We start from the raw sequence: 18,250 nt of genomic DNA, 5'->3' as shown, positions 1-18,250 counted from the left end.
TTGAAATGACGCGGCAACTGGAAACGTACTCAAAGACGAAATACGCTGAACAATGCGATGCTTGTGCGTAAAACCTTTAAATTTCATTCAGATTCGTAGTGGAATATGGCGATATATGGACCAAATTCAGTGCGGCGCACAGCCAGCAATTTGACCGAGCTCGCACAGACGTGGGTGATGCTGCTTCATCCTGAAGGCCATCGACATCGACCACTGACTACAATTTGTTGGCAGTCGAGGAACTAATTTGTAGCAATAGTAGATTTTTCCAATGATTAGGATGCTCACACAGTGATTCTCGAATGACTCTTGCACCGAGTAGCGGATTATTACCGTCGAGAAAATGAAGAAGTCCCGACTGTAGTTTACTAAGACTTGGTGACTATATCGAAAAGTAGTGCAATGTTTTTGTCACTCTCAAGTGTACTGCGGCATTCAGGAAAAGTTACTTGGCTTGCCATACTAATGTGTAATTTATTTTTTGAAGTACCCATGTATCACTTTTAGAGAAGTGACGGAACGTGAAACAGGATGATATGTGGAAAGAAAGTAGAATAAAGTGTTCGTCATCGAATTTTGGGAGACTGGGATAGAGTAATAAATAACTCTGCTAACCGGTTTCAATACGTGAGCCAATAGTGACATGTAAATGTCTTACTTACAGGCGTGAAGTATGTTATCTCTCACAGAATTGCTCTTTCATTAATGGATTCTGATGCTAAAATTTGAATCATTACTAAGCAGTACAGATCTTCGCTATAAGTGAGAACTGTGAGATACAATGATGGAAAAAAAATTGCAACACCAAAAAATAATTAATGTAGGGTATGAAATTTCGGAAATACATTTGTCTAGATAACATACACCACTGGTCATTAAAATTGCTACACCAAGAAGAAATGCAGATGATAAACGGGTATTCTTTGGACAAATATATTATACTAGAATGTGATTGCATTTTCACGCTATTTTGGTGCATAGATCCTGAGAAATCAGTACCCAGAACAACCACCTCTGCCCGTAATAACGCCCTTGATACGCCTGAGCATCGAGTCAAACAGAGCTTGGATGGCGTGCTGCCCATGCAGCTTCAACACGATACCACAGTTCATCAATAGTAGTGACTGGCGTATTGTAACGAACCAGTTGCTCGGCCACCATTGACCAGACGTTTTCAATTGGTGAGAGATCTGGAGAATGTCCTGGCCAGGGCAGCAGTGGAACATTTTCTGTATCCAGAAAGGCCCGTACAGGACCTGAAACATCCGGTAGTGCATTATCCTGCTGAAATGTAGGGATTCGTAGGGATCGAATGAGGGGTAGAGCTACTGGTCGTAACAAATCTGAAATGTAAGGTCCACTGTTCAAAGTGCCGTCTATGCGAACAAGAGGTGACCGAGACGTGTAACCAATAGCACCCCATACCATCACGCCGGGTGATACGACAGTATGGCGATGACGAATACACGCTTCCAATGTGCGTTCACCGTGATGTCGCCAAACACGGATACGACCATCATGATGTTTGATTGGCTCTGAGCATTATGGGACTTAACATCTAAACAGAACCTGGATTCATCCGAAAAAATGACATTTTGCCATTCGTGCACCCGGGTTCGTCGTTGAGTACACCATAGCAAGAGCTCCTGTCTGTGATGCATCGTCAAGGGTAACCGCAGCCATGGTCTCCGAGCTGATAGTCCATGCGACGGCAAACGTCGTCGGACTGTTTGTGCAGATGGTTGTTGTCTTTCAAACGACCCCATCTGTTGACGCAAGGATCGAGACGTGGCTGCACGATCCGTTACAGCCATGCGGATAAGATGCCTGTCATACTAGTGATACTAGGCCGTTGGGATCCAGCACGGCGTTCCGTATTACCCTCCTGAACCCAGCGATTCCATATTCTGCTAACATTCACTGGATCTCGACCAACACGAGCAGCAATGTTACGATACGATAATCCGTAATCGCGATAGGCTACAATCCGACCTTTACTAAAGTCGAAAACGTGATTGTACGCATTTCTTCATCTTACACGAGGCATCACAACAGCGTTTCACTAGGCAACGCCGGTCAACTGCTATTTGTGTATAAGAAATCGGTTGGAAACATTCCCCATGTCAGCACGTTGTAGGTGTCGCCACCGGCGCCAACCTTGTGTGAATGCTCTGAAAATCTATTCATTTGCATATCATAGCATCTTCTTCCTGTCGGTTAAATTTCGCGTCTGTAGCACGTCATCTTCGTGGTGTTGCAATTTTAATGGCCAGTAGTGTATTTAAGTGGTTAACATTGCAACATCGCAGGTTAATGTAACCACGAGGTAAGAAATCGAAAATGTGAAATGCTGGTACATTAATAACCGATGTAACCGACAGAATGTTGAATGCAAGCATGCAGACGTGCATGTATTGTGTTTTAGAGGTGCCGTATGTCAGGTTTTGGGATGGAGCTTCGTGCCTATTGCACCTGGGCGGTCAATACAAGGACGGTTAATGCTGTTTATGGACGACGCTGGAGTTTTCATCCGATGTTGCCCCATATGTGCGTGATTGCATACAGATTTGGTTACCGAGCAGGCCAAGGCAACATGTCGAGACTCTGTAGAGCATGTTGGGTTACAACAGCGGTATGTGGGTGAACGTTATCAGGTGGGTAAACACCCCTGGAATGTTCATGAATAGCAGAGCAATAGGTCGAATCACCAGACTGACGTTCAGTTTTGCAGTCAGGGCGGGTGGGATGACCACGAGAGTGCTCCTGCTGTCATACGAAATCGCACCCCATTCTATTACACGAGGTGAAGGTCCAGTGTGTCGAGACAGGTTGTTTGTAGGCCCACAGCTGCCGTCTTCCTAACCAAGACACGGCCATCACTGGCACCGAGGCAGAACCAGCTTTCAGCAGAAAACACAAAGGACCACCACCCTGCTCTCACTTGACACCCCTGAACTTACAAATAGCGGTGATATCGGGACAGTGAGACATATGGCACAGGGCGTCTGTCTCGAAGCTGTCGTTGAAGAAATTGATTTGTAACAGGGCGCTGGGTTACTGTGGTGCCAACTGCGGCAAAAAAAAAAAAAAAAAAAAAAAAATTGAAATGAGCGTATAGCATCGTTTACTGGAAGTCCCCATCCAGGGAAGTTCGGCCGCCAATTGCAAGACTTATTTCAGTCAACGCCACATTGGGCAACTTGCGCACGGTCATGAGGATGAAATGATGATGAGGACAACACAACACCCAGTTCCCGAGCGGGCAAATTCTCCAACCCGCCCGGGAATCGAACCCGGGCCTTCTTGCATGGGAGGCGAGCACGTTACCACCCAGCTAAGTAGGCGCATACTGTGGCAAAAAATTGGTGCTGCAGATGCAGCACGATGCGCTAGGGCCATACTTCGAAAACCATAGACTTGCTTCTCGGCAGTGGCACGTAACCGTATGGTTCAAATGGCTCTGAGCACTATGGGACTTAACATATATGGTCATCAGCCCCCTAGAACTTAGAACTACTTAAACCTAACTAACCTAAGGACATCACACAACACCCAGTCATCACGAGGCAGAGAAAATCCCTAACCCCGCCGGGAATCTAACCCGGGAACCCGGGCCCGACCACGAGCTGCGGACCGTAACCGTATGTATTCCGGTCTTCTTGCGACAGGACATTATCGTCACCACCATTGTCAGCAATCGTGTATAGTGGCTACCTTACTGCCTAGTCTTTCTGCGATGTCGCAGAAGGAACATCCGCCTTCTGGTACCCCTATTACACGACCTCGTTCAAACTGAGTGAGGTGCTCATAATATTGTCTTTAATGGCATTTTTAATAACGGTATCTCACCATGTCCATAGTCCGCCTGCTTAGCTGGGTGGTAATGTGCTCGCTTCCCAAGCAAGCGGACCCGAGTTCGATTCCCGGCCGGGGTGGAGGTTTTCTCCGCTCGGGGACTGGGTGTTGTGTTGTCCTCATCATCATTTCATCCTCATCAAGTCGCCCAATATGGCGTCGAATGAAATAAGACTTGTACTTGGCGGCCGAACTTCCTCAAATAGGGGCTTTTCGGCCAACGATGCCATACGCTCATTCTTAACTATAACTAACACTCATGACCGTTACAGCGTGTATTTAAGACAAACATGATGCGTACGCAGCCTCATATGGCGCCACTCTTATGCAACTGTCCCGAAATTTAAATGTAAGTCGTCTTTCAGAAGTAGAGAGACGTCTACCAACACTTGTTTATGTCGCACAGCGTCTTCTTGGTTTTGCGGTTTTTCTGTCAATGTATTTGACATAACTGGTCGTTTTATTATAGAAGTGAGGTAAGGTAACCACTATGAAGGCTTCGTAATAGAATTTTGAAGATGGGGTCATGGAGCAAATAATGCATCAACTGGTGCTAACACGAGAGTCAATGTCGAACAGTACGTGTCTTCTCTGCAAGCAGGAACTGTGTTGTTTCCGATAGAATTGGCATCGCAGTTACGGGAGCGAGACATTTAACTGAGCCGACGAACTCTGCGCTGAACTGGAGTTGGCAGTGGTAGAGGCTGGGAGCAATTAGGCACTGCCTGCCGGCTCGGGGCCGGAGCATTGCCCCCGCTGGCTTAGCCATGCCTAATCTGGCGGCAACTGCGAGTTGGGTGGTCGTCCATCCGGCAGAGAGCCGCGCCCAAGTTCTGCCGATCACCTGCAACACGTTCGCATGCTGCGGCTGTCTGCTTCCCGACAACAGGCAATTCGGGTACTCCCGGGGGCTTCGGTGCTCGCTCCGCGATTATTGGGGCTCATACTCCTTCGTTATGTAGAGAGTTGGTACTGGGACGCGCTACAAGCTCTGTGTATTGACAGTCACACAACTCCTCAAACTATTCCCAGGAATACAACCATCTTTGATATGACTTGCCAGTCTTTTCTCCAATGATGTGAAGGAGATTAAATAACCTTAAACAAATATAAGCGGACTAGTCCTGGACTATAAAGAGAGGGAGGGACAGGAGCAGATGACGGAAACAAATCTTGTTTCTTTTTCATCTACCTAAAGAAAAGAGTGAAATGAATGACACGTGAGCTTTCTCGGTATACTAACGCGAAAATGAACTAACAGGTATCACAAAAATGTTACAAAATTTTGTCGGGCTTCCAGCCGCATCAGGTCGTTAGAAACCACACGAGCTTTTCTTCGTCTTCTCCTTGGCCATTGTGAAATACCGAGAAGAGCCGGCAGTTCATGTGATTTCAACCACTTGTGAGCCTGGAAACTCGAGGAGATTTTATAAAAAAAAAGGTTAAAACGTGTGTGAAATCTTATGGGACTTAACTGCTAAGGTCATCAGTCCCTAAGCTTACACACTACTTAAGCAAAATTATCCTATGGACAAACACACACATCCATGCCCGACGGAGGACTCGAACCTCCGCCGGGACCACCTGCATTGTCAAAGACTGCAGCGCCTCAGACCGCTCGGCTAATCCCGCGTGGCGAGATTTTATCAACACATACTGCAGTGAGACCATGTATTCCTACTTCGGAGACATTTATTTGGATCCTGGTTCGTAATGTAAAGTTTTCCTCAACCCGAAACTGGATTTGAGCACCACACTGCTCTGAATTTGTAGTCATTTACAGCGGGTAGTACTCGTCTTCTTCAGCCCAGGCCTCCGCCTTATTGGTGAACCGACACTTTACATAAAATCCGAGCCAAGCTGCAACTCAGTTTTCATTAGATCGCCAAGGCAACGCCAGAGATGAAACTCAAGCTATCTGTAGAAACAGTCTTTATATCATTTGAAGACATACAGCACCAGTCACTTTCTATATAGCTTTAGTTATTCCATGACCGGCTTCGGTGTTTCACCCACTTTCAATTGGCGTAATACATTTATAGCTTCATCACTATTTCACTTCGGTCGGCTGCGTTTTGAACCCTGCATCCGCATCTTATTGCCGTATCGATAAACGGGCGAATTCGATGGTAGGGGAAATCCCGAGGAATCAAAAATTGGTTCATTAATAATGGAAGTAACACTTGCTGGTAAAAGTCGGTGGTACCACTATGCTGAGTATATTAAAGAGATATCATCTGTAATAAGACCAAGATCGGAAGTTATGAACTAGGGCTTCTGCCCATATCTCCCCACTCACATTTTTGTGGTTTTAGTCTATCAGTATTGGTGGAGGACTAAAATACAGGGTGAGGCACCTAACATTACCGCTGGATATATTTCGTAAACCACAACAAATACTGACGAATCGATTCCACAGACCGAACGTGAGGGGAGGGGCTAGTGTAATTGGTTAATACAAACCATAAAAAATGCACGGAAGTATGTTTTTTAACACAAACCTACGTTTTTTTTAAATGGAACCCCGTTAGCTTTGTTAGCACATCTGAACATATAAACAAATACGTAATCAGTGCCGTTTTTTGCATTGTAAAATGTTAATTACATTTGGAGATATTGTAACCTAAAATTGATGCTTGAGTACCACTCCTCCGCTGTTCGATCGTGTGTATCGGAGAGCACCGAATTACGTAGGGATCCAAAGGGAACGGTGATGGACCTTAGGTACAGAAGAGACTGGAACAGCACATTACGTCCACATTCTAACACATTTTTATTGGTCTTTTTCACTGACGCACACGTACATTACCATAAGGGGTGAGGTACACGTTGGACGGGCGTTTCATAGGACGTGCAGGACGCATAAATTGGCCAGCCCGTTCTCCTGATCTTACACCTCTGGACTTCTTTCTGTGGGGTACGTTAAAGAAGAGGATATGAAACAACGTATTGTGGCAGCCTGCGGTGACATTACATCATATGTACTGCGGCGTGTACGACATTCATTACGCCAGAGATTGTAATTGTGTGCAGCAAATGATGGCCACCACATTGAACATCTATTGGCGTGACAAGTCGGGACACACTCTATTCCACTCCGTAATTGAAAACGGAAAGCACGTGTGCACGTGTACCTCACCCCTCATGGTAATGTACATGTACATCAGTGAAAAAGACCAATAAAAATGTGTTAGCATGTGGACGTAATGTGCTGTTCCAGTGTCTTCTGTACCTAAGGTCCATCACCGTTCCCTTTGGGTCCCTACGTAATTCGGTGCTCTTCGATACACACGATCGAACAGCGGAGGAGTGGTACTCAAACGTCAGTTTTAGGTTTCAATATCTCCAGATTTAATGAACATTTTACAATGCAACAAACAGCACTGATTACGTATTTGTTTATATGTTCAGATGTGCTAACAAAACTAACAGAGTTCCATTTAAAAAACGTAGGTTTGTGTTAAAAAACATCCTTCCGTGCACTTTTTTTATGGTTTGTATTAACCAATTACACTAGCCCCTCTCCTCACGTTCGGTCTGTGGAATCGATTCGTCAGTATTTGATGTAGTTTACGAAATATATCCAGCGGTAACGTTAGGTGACTCACCCCGTATATGCATAACATATTGGTGGGCATATAAAAGTGCAACAATGATACAAAGAATATTGCACATCATGGCACTATGACGCAGATTTGCTTGGTGTGTACACATGGTTCAGTCATATTTATGCGTCAGAAGCCTGAATCTACATATACAGCTAATCTGGTCCACTCGCAGATAAGGCGAGAGGGAAACGACTGCCTATGAGCCCCTGTACGAGCCACTAATTTTTCTCGTCTTATCTTCGTGGTCCTTATGCCAAATGTACGTTGACGACAGTAGAATCGATTTGCAGTCGGCCTCAAATGCCGGTTCTCTAAATTTCTCTCGCGAAAAGAACGCCGTCTTGCCTGCAGGGATTCACATTTGACTTCACGATGCATTTCCGAAATAGCTGCGTGCTGATCAAACCTATAGGTAACAAATTTAGCAGCACGCTTCTCATTTGCTTCGATGTCTTCCTTTAATCTGACTTGGTGGGACCCGAAACACTCGGGCAGTACTCAAGAATGGGTCACACGAACGATCTACGATGTGCGTCAATAAAGTAATGAGACTGATGTGAAATAAAAATAAAAATGTTGCTTACCGTTTTAGTCAAGTTTAGTATTATCTTCTTCAAAGCAGTTCCCTTCTGATTGCACACACTTTTTCCAGCGCTTCTGCCATCGATGGTAACACTTCTGGAACTCATCTTCTGTAATATCATCCAATACTCTCGTCACAGCTTTTTGGACATCTTGTGTTGTTTGAAAATGGTATCCCTTGACCACCGTTTTGACTCTTGGAAATAGAAAAAAATTCCGTGTTTCTCGCTGTTGTGGTGTGAGATTTTTGGGGACCATTTTTGCACAAATCTTTCTCGTACGAAGATCTTCACTTATTATTAGACTAACCGTTTCTCGGATGATATTCAGTTCTTCTGCAATCATTTTCACTGATAATCTTCGATCTGATCGTAGGAATTCACGCACCCTGGCCAAGTTGACATCCGTCCGTGAGGTTGATGGTCGTTCACTGCGGTCTTCATCTTCAACATTCGTTCTGCCTACACTAAACATCTTATGCCCACGAAAACCTTGAGCTCTTGACATAACCTCCTCTTCAAAAGCCTTCTGAAGCTTAACCATAGGTTTTCGTCGTGTTTTAATTCAATTTAACGCAAAAGGAAATGGCATACCGTTGCGCAATATTATGCAGTTCCATTTCCGTGACAAGAGACACAAACACGTGTTAACTTATTACAGCACAACTCACGACTGAGCAGTTGCATCGATGTACCGCTTGGACTAGAAGGAGCTTGTAGACCAAGGTCAAAGATATTGTGCCCTTGCAAGCTCGCAGGCTTGCCACATATTGCAATGAACATCAGTCTCATTACTTTATTGTCGCACGTCGTATACGCCGTCTCCTTTACTGATGAGCTATACTTTCCCAAAAGTCTCCCAGTAAAACGAATTCCTGCATTAGCTTTCCCACCTACCAATGTGACGTTCTCTTTCCATTTCATATCGCTTTGCAACATTACACCTAGATATTTAATCGATGTGACTGTGCCAAGCTTCACATTACTAATGCTGTATTCGAACATTTTTCATAATCATCAGCATTAACTTAATTTTTCTACATTTCGATCAAGCCGCCATTCACAGCACCAACTATCAATTCTGTCAAGTTATCTTGTATGCCCCTATAGCCACACAAGAACGACACCTTCCTGTACAGCACAGCGTTATCAGCACATAGCCGAAAATTCCTACTCACCATCCCAAATGTTCAAATGTATGTGAAATCTTATGTGACTTAACTGTAAGGTGTCAGGCAAATCCAACACCTTACATGAAAACCCTGACATGATAAGCAAATCCAGTAGTATGTCACATAGCTCCGAATAAATCGTGACATTAAATTAACCAAAGTAATACGAGTAACGAGTGAGCAAATGGAATACCACAGACTAACACAAGAATGCCTAAATGCATGTCGTACCTTCCCACCGTGAGGCAGACGCAGTTCTGAGGGGACAAACGAGAACAGAAGCCGAGAGCAGAACCGTGTTAAGCTAGAAGGCCCTACGATAAGGGAGGGGCTGGACACCCACGCCACCAGCCTACCTGTACGACTACACAACGAGCACGTTTTAGCGTGAGACTGTTTCGCGTCTCAGGTACGTCAAGGACAACCCCCAGCCCATGTTAAAAGCTAGAGCCCTCCAGAAAAGCAGTATAGATCTTACGATAACACAAAAAGGGCCACTACCACCCGCAAGTTTTAGCGTGAGACTTTTTCACGTGTCTGTTACATTAGGACAATCCTCCAGCCCATGTTAAAAGATAGAGCCCTCCAGAAGAACAGTAGAGATCTCACGATAACGCTAAAAGGACCACACCAGCAGCAGGTTTTAGCGTGAGACTTTTTAGCGTCTCTGTTACGTTGCAAACTTTAAAAAAACATTGCCCCACCACGAAAAGTATAACGTTTCTCATTGGATAGACAGAATTTTTGTAGGCGGAGCTTAAGGTTAACATTGAGACCCTGATTGGTCAGATGAAAACACAGCCAGATAGGTTTTTTAAATCTACTTCGGTAAATTGTAGAAAGGAGAGGAGAGTTAGTTCCGAGACGGCGAGCTGGATGGCTGGTGCGCCGGCCGCTGTCGCCCTGACGCTGCCTAAACACCGACAAGGTAATGAACGCACGCGATGCCGCATTTTTGAGCGCATAAGGCTTCACTCAGAACTGCAGAAGGCTCATCTGTTACACCCCCTTTTTGCGTAATACTAGTGTCGATCGTTAATTAAAACTCATGGTGTTCACATTTGCCACGCGATGATTTTTCTTTTGTATACTTATTGAGAAGCCACATCAGCCACTGTAATTTACGACAAGTTAAATAAGTAATTAAAGATAATTGAGGGTCACTGTAGACCATTTTGATAGTTGTAGACCATTTTGATAGTTTTCTCTTTTGTTAAACTTAAATTAAACCGAGATTATAGATGTGATATGGCATAGGATCGATTGTAGAACTTGCAAACCCATTCAGGGAATATTCGTTCACATTTTTGTTGAACGCAGTTGGTTTTTACCATCCTGTATTAAAACATTTCCTTTTATCCATAGTGCAATTTATAAACGATGTTTTGTGAGTAGAATAAAATTTCCAATGGTAAACTTAACTGCTTTTTCGGCGTTATTTTACCAGCTAACTAAAAATAGGAAAGCCTTGAACCCTTTCCACTATACTTAGTTAGTATTAAGATTCTTTTACAGGGAGTGCAGTGGAGCTGACGCTGAAATCATTTAGTATTTGTTTATATCATCGCTAGTCTCACTGAACTCTTCTGAATTCTACATGTCATGGGTGGTCTGGCGTCTCCTTACCAGCAACAGGTCCCAGGTTCAAACTAGTTAATTCCCTAAAAAACACGCTCAGAGCGTCGTTGCGCGACAGTGGTAGGGAGACACGATATAGAACAAACAGACACCACCATGAATGTTTAGATAACTGCTAAGGTCATCAGTCCCTAAGCCTACACACTACTTACCCTAAATTATCCTAAGGACAAACACACACACCCATACCCGAGGGAGGACTCGAACCTCCGCCGGGACCAGCCGCACAGTCCATGACTACAGCGCCCTGAGACCGCTCGGCTAATCCCGCGCGGCACTCACCCTCCCACCTGAGCATTTATGTATATAGCGAATAGGAGCGGTCCTGTCACACTTCTGTTAGGGCACTCTCGACGATACCGTTATGCCTGATGAACACTCACCGTCGAGGACAACGTATTGGTTTCTATTACTGAAAAAAGTTTTTGAGCCACTCACATATCCCAGAACCTAATTCATATGCTAGGTTCTTCGTCAACAGTCTACAGTGGGGCAACGCGTCAAACTATTTCCGGGAGTCTAGGAATATGGAATCTGGCTGTCGCCCTCCAACCGTGGTTTGTAGGATATCATGTGAGAAAAGATAAAGCTGAGATTCGCACGGTCGATGCTTTCTATATCCGTGATGATTTGTTCACAGAAGTTTTCCTGTCTGAAGGAGCGTACAGCATGCAGTCGTCAGCAAGTTGTAGCTCACGTCGGCATCAATGACGCCTGCCGCATGGGTCCTGAGGCCATCCTCAGTTTTTAAAGGTGGCTGGAGGACGTGGTGAAGACGGCTGGTCTCTCATGTGGGATAAAGGCAGAGATCGCAGTTCGGGGAATCGTTCCCGGAATTGATCGTGGTCCTTTGGTTTGTAATGCTGTGGAAGCATTGGCTGTTGTATTATTGGTTCAAAAGAGGACCTGCAAATGACGACAGGCAAAGATTACTAGAGATTTTTGCATCTGTGAAAAGATCTATCGTGAAGCGTACAACAGCTACCATCGTCACACCTTGGCTGAAGATATGGCGGAGAGCCCGAAAAAATGCTGGTCCTATGTAAATCGCTAAGCGGGTCTAAGGCTTCCATCCAGTCATTCGTTGACCAGACTGGTTTAGCAGTAGAAGTTAGCAAAAGTATGGCCGAAATTTTAAATTTCACGTTTAAGAAATCGTTCATGCAGGAGAATCGTACAGACGTACTGTTGTTTGACCGTCGCACAGAGTCCCATATGGATGACACAAGCAACCCCGGCGAAGAGAGACCACTGGAAGTGTTGACAACAAACAAGTCTCCAAGTCCGGATGGGATCCCAGTTCGGCTTTACAAAGAGTAGGCCTACTCTACGTCATTGGCCCCTAACTAAGTTTACATTTATCGCAAAGTGCCAAGTGACTGGAAAAAAGCGCAGGTGACTCCTGTATACAAGAAGAGTAAAAGAACGCACCCGCACAATTACAAACTAATGTCCTTAACATCGGTTTGCTGCAGAATTGTAGAGCGTATTCTGGGTCAGAATATAATAAATTTCCTAGAGACCGAAAGGCTCACGTCTACGAATCAGCGCCGCCTTAGAAATTATCGCTCGTGCGAAACCCAGCTGGCTCTTTTCTCACGTGATATACTACGAACTATAGATAAAGGGCAACAGGCAGATTCCATATTTCTAGATTTTCGAAAAGCATTCGACGCGGTACCGCACTGGAGACTGTTAACGAAGGTACGTGCATATGGAGTAGGCTCCCTAATATATGAGTGGCTCGAAGACTTCATAAGTTATAGAACCCAGTATGTTATCCTCAACGGCAAGTGTTCATCGGAGACGGGGGTAACATAAGGAGCGTCCCAATAAAGTCTGACAGGACTGTTACTATTCTCTATATACGTAAATGACCTGGTAGACAGGCTGAATAGCAATTGCGGTTGTACACTGATGGTGCTATGGTGTACAGGAAGCTGTCGAAGATAAGTGACTGTTGGCTGATACAAGATGACCTAAACAATATTTCTAGTAAGTGTGCTGTATGGCAGCTGGCCCTTAATGTATAAAAATGTAATCTAATGCAGATTAGTAGGAACAACAAACCCGTAATTTTCGGATAAAGCATTAGAAGTGTCCTGCTCGACACAGACACGTCGTTTAAATACATCTACATCCATACTCCACGAGCCACCCAACGGTGTGTGGCGGAGGGCACTTTACGTGCCAGTATCATTACCTCCCTTTCCTTTTCCAGTCGCGTATGGTTCGCGGGAAGAAAGACTGCCGGAATGCCTCCGTGCGAGCTCGAATCTCTCTGATTTTACATTCGTGATCTCCTCGGGAGGTATAAGTAGGGGGAAGAAACATAGTCGATACTTCATCCAGAAACGCACCCTCTCGACACCTCGACAGCAAGCTACACCGCGATGCAGAGCGCCTCTCTTGCAGAGTCTGCCACTTGAGTTTGCTAAACATCTCCGTAACGCTATCACGCTTACCAAATAACCCTGTGGCGAAACGCGCCGCTCTTCTTTGGATCTTCTCTATCTCCTTTGTCAACCCGACCTGGTACAGATCCCACACTGATGAACAATACTCAAGTATAGGTCGAACGAGTGTTTTGTAAGCCACCTCCTTTGTTGATGGACTACATTTTCTAAGGACTCTCCCAATGAATCTCAACCTGGTACCCGCCTTACCAACAATTAATTTTATATGATCATTCCACTTCAAATCGTCCCGCACTCATACTCCCAGATATTTTACAGAAGTAACTGCTACCGGTGTCTGTTCCGCTATCATATAGTCATACAATAAAGGATCCTTCTTTCTATGTATTCGCAGTACATTACATTTGTCTATGTTAGGGGTCAGTTGCTACTCCCTGCACCAAGTGCCTATCCGCTGCACATCTTCCTGCATTTCGCTGCAATTTTCTAATTCTGCAACTTCTCTATATACTACAGCATCATCCGCGAAAAGCCGCATTCAACTTCCGACGCTATACCTGAGCGTTACGTTGCGAAGCGATATGAAATGGAAGGAACATGTGGGAATTGTGGTAGGGAAGGTGACTGGTCGACTTCGGTTAACTGGGAGAATTTTAGGAAAGTATAGTTCATCTGTAAAGGAGACTGCATGTAAGACCCTAGTGCGACCTATTCATGAGTACTGCCTGGGTGTTTGGGATCCACATCAAGGCGGATTGAAAGAAGACTTCGAAGCATTTCAGAGGCCAGTTGCTAGATTTGTTACCGGTAGGTTCGATCAACATGCAAGGGTTACGGATATCCTTCGGGAGCTCAAACGGGAATCCCTGGAGGAAAGAAGACATTTATTTTGAAGAAAACTTCCGTGAAAATTTAGAGAACCGGCATTTGAAGTGACTGCCACCAGCATACATTTCACAAAGGGTCCACTAAGATAAGATACGATAAATTAGGGCTCATACTGAGGCACATAGGCCGCCTTTTTCCCTCGATCTATCTGAGAGTGGGATGGGAAAGGAAACGACTAGTTGTGGTACAGGTACCCTCTGTCACGCACCGTATGGTGGCCTGCGGGGTATGTATGTAGATGTAGATGCAGCTGAATTTATTATATTCGAACTCAGAATGTGTTCAAGTATTCTGCAACAAATCAACGTAAAGGATATTGGTCTGTTCAAATGAAATGTGTGTGAAATCTTATGAGACTTAACTGCTAAGGTCATCAGTCCCTTAGCTTACACACTACTTAACCTAAGTTATCTCGGGAACAAACACACACACCCATTCTCGAGGGAGGACTCGAACCTCCGCCGGGAGCAGTCGCATAGTCCATGACTGCTGCGCCTAAGACCGCTCGGCTAATCCCGCGCGGCTATTGGTCTGTAATTATGCGGATCCACTCTTCTATACAGGAGTCACCTGCTCTTTTTTCCAGTCGCTTGGGCTTAGCCCAGTGCAAGGGATTATCCCCGTGAAAGTGAACTGGGATTCTGTCTGCATCTGGTGACTTATTTGTTTCCAATCGTTTCAGTTGCTTCTCTACGCCAGGGATGCTTATTTCTATTTCCTCATGCGGGAGTCTGTGAGCCAGTCAAATTATGGTATATTTGCACGATCCTCCTGTGCGAATAATTTCTTCGGTGGTCTAGCGGTTCTAGGCGCGCAGTCCGGAACCGCGCGGCTGCTACGGTCGCAGGTTCGAATCCTGCCTCGGGCATGGATGTGTGTGATGTACTTAGGTAAGTTAGGTTTAAGTAGTTCTAAGTTCTAGGGGACTGATGACCACAGATGTTAAGTCCCATAGTGCTCAGAGCCATTTGAACCATTTGAATAATTTCTTAAACAAAAAATTTAAAACTTCAGCTTTCCTTCTGCAGTCTTCTGTTGCCACACGAGGCTGGTGGACGAGTGACTGGATAGAAGCCTTCGGCCCGGTTAGTGATTCTGCGAATGACCAGAATTTTCTCGGATAGTCTGCAAGATATTTCGCAGAGGTATGACGGTGGAAGTTGTTGTATGCTTTGCGCTTTGATATTCTTGCGGATGCACGAATTTCTGCTAATTTTTTCCGGTCGACATTTGCGCGTTCCTTTTTGAACAGAGAATGCAACAGTTTTCTCAGCATTTTTCCGATCTGATTATTAAACTAAGGTGGGACTTTCCATCCTTAACCACTTACTTGGCACATATGTCTTCAGGGCGCGATTAATAATTAGTCCAAGCTTTGTCCGTAACTTCTTTACGTCCGTCGTATTGGAACTAAATAATGTCCATTCATGTTCCAAGTGGGATGCTAACAACTGATTATCTGCTTTTTGTAACATAAATACTCTCCTAGCCTTCTTGATGGATTTATTAACATTAGTAACCATCGTGGCTGCGATGACTACCTGATCACTAATCGTTGTCGCTATAGTGAGACTGTCGATAAGGTTAGGCCTGTTTGTTGCCACAAGGTCTAATGTATTTCCTCTGCGTGTGGGCCGTCGAACTAGTTGTTCAAAGCAGTTTTCGAGAAACGTGCTCAAACTTACTTCACAAGAATGTGAACCCTGCAATGAATCCACAGACGTCCCAGTCTGTACTCGGTAGATTAAAGTCACCTTCGACTAATACTGGATAATCTGGGTACTTCCTCACTACTGCGCATACACTTGAGCTGAAAGACTCTACAATTGCTAAGGCGAAATCAGGTGGCCGGTACAAAAAAAAGCAACGATAATTAACTTCAGTCTATCTAGACCTGCTACTCATGTTCAGATTACTTCACAGGCAGCCTCAGTGTCGACTAAGGTAGACACAATTATTTTGTCGACAGCAATAAACACTCCATCTCCTATGGCGTGCCTATTGCAGTGCAGACGTGCCTGCCGTAACAGCTGAGTGGTCAGCGTGATGGATTGCCGTCCGACGGGCCCTGGTTCGCTTCCCGGCTGGGTCGGGGATTTTCTCCGCTCAGGAGCTGGATGTTGTGGTGTCTTCAACATCATTTCATCCCCATGCGGGGCGCAGGTCGCCCAGTGTGGCGTCGAATGTACACTACTAGCCATTGAAATTGCTATACCAAGAAGAAATGCAGACGACAAACGGGTATTCATTGGACAAATATGTTATACTATAACTGACATGTGATTACATTTTCACGCAATTGGGGTGCATTGATCCTGAGAAATCAGTAACAAGAACAACCACCTCTGGCCGTAATAACGGCCTTGATACGACTGGGCATTGAGTCAAACAGAGCTTGGATGGCGTGTACAGGTACAGCTGCCCATGCAGCTTCAACACGATACCACAGTTTATCAAGAGTAGTGACTGACGTATTGTGACGAGCCAGTTGCTCGGCCACCATCGACCAGACATTTTCAATTTGTGAGAGATCTGGAGAATGTGCTGACCAGGGCAGCAGTCGAACATTTTCTGTATCCAGATAGGCCCGTACAGGACCTGCAACATGCGGTCGTGCATTATCCTGCTGAAATGTAGGGTTTCGCAGGGATCGAATGAAGGTTAGAGCCACGGGTCGTAACACATCTGAAATGTAGCGCCCACTGTTCGAAGTGATGTCTATGCGAACAAGAGGTGACCGAGACGTGTAACAAATAGCACCCCATACCATCACGCCGGGTGATACGTCCGTATGGCAATGACGAATACACGCTTCCAATGTACATTCACCGCAATCATGACATTTTGCCATTCGTACACCCAGGTTCGTCGTTGAGTACATCATCTCAGGCGCTCCTGTCTGTGATGCAGCGTCAAGGGTAACCGCAGCCATGGGATCCAGCACGGCGTTCCGTATTACCCTCCTGAACCCACCGATTCCAGATTCTGCTAAAAGTCATTGGGTCTCGACCAACGCGAGCTGCAATGTCGTGATACGGTAAATCACAATGGCGATGTGCTACAATCCGACCTTTATCAAAGTCGGAAACGTGATGGTACGCACTTCTCTTTACACGAGGTATCACAACAACGTTTCACTAGGCAACGCCGGTCAACTGCTGTTTGTGTATGAGAAATTGGTTGGAAACTTTCCCTAGCTCACCACGTTGTAGGTGTCGCCACCGGCGCCAACCCTCTGTGAATGCTCTGAAAAGTTAATCGTTTGCGAATCGCAGCATCTTCTTCCTGTCGGTTTAATTTCACGTCTGTAGCACATCATCTTCGTGATGTAGCAATTTTAATGACCAGTAGTGTAATAAGACCTGCACCAAGGCGGCCGGACCTGCCCCGCAAGGAGCCTCCCGGCCAATGACGCCAAACGCTCATTTCCATTTCCAGTGCAGACGTGCAGGGAGAGAAGCAGTGATGTTCTGAAAGGTACCGAGAGGGATGTCGAGCCATGTTGACTCCAGCCATGGCCATGTGCGCTGGTTTTCTCGGTTGAGAACCCGTGGCGAGAAGTCCGCAGTTTGTGGTCTTGCGCTCACGTTTTCGCTTCCCGAGCACGGGGTCCCGGGTTCGATTACCGGCGGGGTCAGGGATTTTCACCTGCCTCGAGCTGACTGGGTGTTTGTGCTGTCCTCATTATTTCATCATCATTCATTAAAGTGGCGCGATTGGGCTGAGGAAAGACTGGGAATTTGCATGGGTGCTGATAACCGCGAAGTTGAGTGCCCTACAAAGCAAACATCATCAGCATCAGCATCATCCGTGGCGAGAACAGACATATCCAGGTGGTTCTACAAATTCTCAGCTGGGTTGAAATCCCGGGGTTCGGTGGTCAGAGTGTATGTTACACTCATCCTGATGCTCTTAGAACCACTCACATACACTGTGAGCTGTGTGACACGTTGCATTGCCCTGCTGGCAGACGCCACCGTGCCGATAAATAACCAAACTGCATATAGTGGTGGACATGGCCACCAAGGATAGCTGCATATGGTATGTTGCGCCATTGTGCATTCCAGAATCACGAGATCAACCAGGCAATG

Source organism: Schistocerca gregaria, chromosome X (assembly GCF_023897955.1).
Source record: "Schistocerca gregaria isolate iqSchGreg1 chromosome X, iqSchGreg1.2, whole genome shotgun sequence".
NCBI lineage: Eukaryota > Metazoa > Arthropoda > Insecta > Orthoptera > Acrididae > Schistocerca > Schistocerca gregaria.
Note: the sequence above shows the minus strand (reverse complement) of the source record.